This window comes from Macaca thibetana, chromosome 15, assembly GCF_024542745.1.
Source record: "Macaca thibetana thibetana isolate TM-01 chromosome 15, ASM2454274v1, whole genome shotgun sequence".
Lineage (NCBI taxonomy): Eukaryota > Metazoa > Chordata > Mammalia > Primates > Cercopithecidae > Macaca > Macaca thibetana.
The window spans coordinates 32,724,153-32,729,164 of NC_065592.1; the positions used below are offsets into that span (position 1 = coordinate 32,724,153).

General features: G+C 42.7%; 1 pseudogene; it reads left to right on the forward strand.

The window, feature by feature from the left end:
• Positions 1-3,121: 3,121 nt before the first annotated feature.
• On the forward strand, positions 3,122-4,688 carry LOC126937274 (importin subunit alpha-1-like; annotated as a pseudogene).
• The last annotated feature ends 324 nt before the right edge of the window (positions 4,689-5,012 follow it).

Sequence of the window (5,012 nt, forward strand, 5' to 3'; positions counted from 1 at the left end):
TGACTACCACATCCAGCACGTGGCATGCCAGGGGCCAGCCCCCCATAACCAAGCAGCCTAATGGGCTGTATGGGTCTTCTTGATGCCCACTCCCACTGTACTCTCCAGTCTGGCAGTGCTGCCACTATATACTTGGCTGGTCTGGCATCAACCACATTTGGAATTTGGCTCCATCAGACACTGCTCCCTGTCTGGTACCAGGGACTGTAGTTGATTCTGTTTCTGTTGACAGCTATCTTCTCCAGTCCTAGCTCAACTCTTATCCCTGGTCCCACATACAGTGTTCTCATTACCACCTTCTACAGCACAGTCATGCATAGTTTAACCACAGGGACACGTTCTGAGAAATGTGTCATTATGTGATTTCATTGTTGTGCAAACTTCCTAGAGTGTATTTACACAAACCTAGACGATACAGCCTACTAGAAACCTAGGCTACGTGGTTTAGCCTATTGCCCCTAGGCTGCAAACCCGTATAGGATGTTACTGTACTGACCACTGTAGGTAATTGTAACACAATGGTAAGTATGTATGTACCTAACTTATCTAAGCATAGAAAAGGTATAGTAAAAATGTGGTATAAAAAATAAAAAATGGTACAGCTATATAGGGAACTTACCATAAATAAAGTTTGCAGGACTGGAATTTGCAACTCTGGGTGAGTCAGTGGTGAGTGAGTGTGAAAGCCTAGGACATTACTATACTTTTGTTGTTGTTGTTGTTGAGACAAAGTCTCACTCTGTTGCCCAGGCTGCAGTGTAGTGGCACAATCTTGACTCACTGCAACTTTCGCCTCCTTGGGTTCAAGCGATTCTTGTGCCTCAGCCTCCTGAGTAGCTAGGACTATAGGTGTGCACCACCACTCCTGGATAATTTTTATATTTTTAGTAGAGATGGGGTTTCATCATGTTGGCCAGGGTGGTCTTGAACTTCTAGCCCCCAAGTGATCTACCCACCTTGGCCTCCCAATGTGCTGGGATTGTAGGTGTGAGCCAGAGCGCCCGGCTACTGTACATTTTTATATGACAGGCAGCACAGTAGATTTGTTTACAGCAACGTCACCACAAACATTTGTGTAATGACATTACAACAGCTATGCCATCACTAGATAGGATTTTTTCAGCTCCATGATCATCTTATGGGACCATTGTTGTATACATAGTTCCTCATTGACTGAAATGTCGTTATGTGATGCATAACTGTAGTTGCATTTTAACTCATCCGTCTTCCCTATCAGACTGTGAGCTCCATGAAAGCAAAACTCTCTTCTGGTTTTCTCCTCATTGTATTCCCAGCACCTAGCACAGCAGCTAGCGAAACAGCAATATTTAGTCTGTATTTGATCCATGAAAATGAAAAGGTGATATCCCATTCCTGTAGAGGGGAGTGATCACTTCCTTGATTTTGCTGATGCACATCCGTCTCTGTTCAAATTGAAAGAGTAAGTTCATTGCAAACCATCTCTGGCAGAATTGTCACTTCTGAACAAGTGTCTGTACAAAGACCTTTGCTCATTACAAAACAGGGGTCGTAACAGAAATTGGTCCCTTTGGTTGATTTTGCAATTATATTTAATTGCTCACCATTCTGCCAATTAATCAAGACTTCAGTTGCGCGAAGTAAGGACATTTTTTTAAGAGGTGGATTAAAGGGGAAATTGCATTTAATGGGAGAAGATGAGGCCGTGGCTCTGAAATATCTTCAAGTGAGTCACAAAGTATCTCTAAACCTTAGTTTCCTCATCTGGAAATTGACATAGTTGAACTCAGTAATCACTAAATTTCTTTCCAGGTTTATGGTCCTATTAACTTATAATTTTGTTTCACTAATGCAAGTCTCCAAGCCTGCTCTTTCTGTCTTGTGTTTTGGCCATATCAGAACCTCAGGGTTAAGCCTTCGCATGACTTTTCATATGTTGCCACCAGGTGGCAGGAGTGTGCCACAGACTTTTGGTTCCATGCATAAAGAGCGTGAGCGTCGGAGGTGGACTTAGGATGGTAGCTTTCTGAGCTAGAAGGGCAGAGTCTTTGAGTTTTTGAAATAGCAAACCCTCTTGTTTGTGAAAACACATTTGCTTTTGTGCAAAACAACAATTTGAGGGTTAGCAATGACCATATCTAGAAATGACCGGGGACCCAGAATTTTATGGTCCAGAATTTTAAGGACATGGCACCCAGCCCCTGGTGGTCTTCTCACTCCCACTTTATACCTGAGTAGGTCATGGCAGCCCATCACCCCAGCAGCCACTGTGGAATTCGTGTCCCATGAGGAACACCAGGGGCTGAACCAGGGTTGATGTATTTACACTGTTTCTTTGCTCCTTCCTGTCTCTAGGGAAAGAGATCAGGGCTAAGCCCACGGAAATTTAGGATCCGTAAGTCCTTTGAAAAAAAACTTTAAACTATTTGCCTAATTATAATAAAGTTTTACCTAAACACAAGCTCAGCAAGGAAAATTGTCACCCTCTGTGAATGTTAGTTTCGTGTCAACTTGTCTGGGCCATGGTGTGCCCAGATGTTTGGTCAAGCATTATTCAGGGTGCTTTTGTGAGTGTGTTGTTGGATGAGATTAGCATTTAAATCCATAGGCTGAGTCAAGCAGATGTGGCCCTCCCTAATGTGGATGGGCCTCATCCAATCAGTTGAAGGCCTGAAGAGAACAAAAGGCTCTCCCTCCTCCAAATAAGAGAGACTTCTTCCTACCTAAGTACTTTCTTCAAACTGGACAATGGTTCTCTCTGGGTCCCAAGCCTGTCAGTCTTCAGCCTAGAAGCTCACCATTAGCTCTCTCGCACTGCTAGTTTGGTAACTCACTCTGCAGATCTGGAGGTTTCTCAGCCTCTGCAATCACATGGGCCAACTCCTTAAAATAAATCCCTTATATATATGTGTATGTATATGTGTGTGTGTGTATAACATATATATGTATAGTGTATATAAAATACGTATATTATGTGCATATATGTATTTGTAAAATATCCCATTTCTTCTGTTTCTCTGGAGAACTCTCACTAACATACTCCCTGGCTGGCCATTCATCCTTTGGCTATGCTTTCATTTCACACATGTGTACTGAGAACCCATCTAGTACTAGGCCCTGTACTAGGCATTAACATAGAAAGATGAACCCAGCTGCCTGACTTTACAGATTCAAGAACAAGGGAAAAGACAGTACAGAAATGAGGTGTTCCAGAATAGAAGTCAATCTGGAGCTGAGGAAAGCTAAGGATGACCAGATGCTGAAGAGGAGAAATGTAAGCTCATTTCCTGATGATGCTACTTCTCTGCTGCAGAAAAACCACAACAACCAGAGCGCTGTAAATTGGTCTGTTGATGACATTGTCAAAGGCATAAATAGCAACAATGTGGAAAGTCAGCTCCAAGAGACTCAAGCTGCCAGGAAAGTACTTTCTAGAGGAAAACAGGCCCCCCCCCCCCAAACCCCCGCTGCAAAGACAACTTAATCTGGGCTGGTTTGATTCCAAAATGTGTGTCTTTCTTGGGCAGAACTGATAGCAGTCCCATTCAGTTTGAATCTGCCTGGGCGCTCACTAACATTGCTTCTGGGAATCAGAACAAGCCAAGGTTGTGGTAGTTGGAGGTGCCATCCTAGCATTCATTTCTCTGTTGGCATCTCCCCATGCTCACATCAGTGGACAAGTTGTATCGGCTCCAGGAAACATTGCATGTGATAGTTCAGTTTTCCAAGACTTGGTTACTAAGTACGGTGCAGTTGACCTACCGTTGGCTCTTCTTGCAGTTCCTGATATGTCATCTTTAGCATGTGGTAACTTACGTAATCTTACCTGGACACTTTCAAATCTTTGCTGCAACAAGAATCCTGCACCTGTGTTAGATGCTGTTGAGGAAATTCTTCCTACCTGAGTTCGACTCCTGCATCTTGATGATCCGGAAGTATTAGCAGATACCTACTGGACTATTTCCTACCTGACTGATGGTCTAAATGAATGAATTGACGTCGTCATGGAAACAGGAGTTGTGCCCTAACTTGTGAAGCTTCTAGGAGCTTCTGAATTGCCAATTGTGACTCCTGCACTAAGAGCCATAGGGAATATTGTCACTGGAACAGATGAACACACTCAGGTTGTGATCGATGCAGGAGCACTTGCTGTCTTTCCCAGCCTGCTCACCAACCCCAAAACTAACACTCGGAAGGAAGCTACGTGGACAACGTCAAACATCACAGCTGGCCGTCAGGACCGGATACAGCAAGTTGTGAATCACGGATTAGTCCTATTCCTTGCCAGTGTTCTAAGTCAGATCTTAGGACACAAAAGGAAGCTGTATGAGCTGTGACCAACTATATCAGTGGCGAAACAGTTGAACAGATTGTGTACCTCATTCATTGTGGCATGCTGATGAAACTCTTAAATGCGAAAGATACCAAGGTTATTCTGCTTATCCTGGATGCCATTTCAAATATCTTTTAGGCTGCTGAGAAACGAGGTGAAACTGAGAAACTTAGTATGATGATTGAAGAATGTGGGGGCTTAGACAAAATTGAAGCTCTACGAAACCATGAAAATGAGTGTGTATAAGGCTTTGTTAAGCTTTATTAAGGATTTCTCTGTAGAGGAAGAGGAAGATGAAAATGTGGTGCCAGAAACTACCTTTGAAGGCTATACCTTCCAAGTTGAGGATGGGACTCCTGGGAACTTTAACTTTTAGATCATGTAGCTGAGGCATAAATTTGTTGTGTACTACGTTTGGTATAAGTTTGTCTTACCGCTTCTCTACAAAGAACTCTTTTAAATATGGTTTGGTATTGTAGCACTTTTTACACTGAAACTATACTTGAACAGTTCCAACCTGTATATACTGTATAAAGCTTGTCCTCTGAATGGGTTTCTTATTTCTTTGTGGAATTTCATATCTTGCAGTGTGCTGTAAATAAAGATTAAAATCCATCCCTCCAAAAAAAGGAAAAAAAAAAAAAACAAAATAGAGAGGTGAACAAGTTAGCATGTTTCCTGCCCACAGAAAACTTCCAAT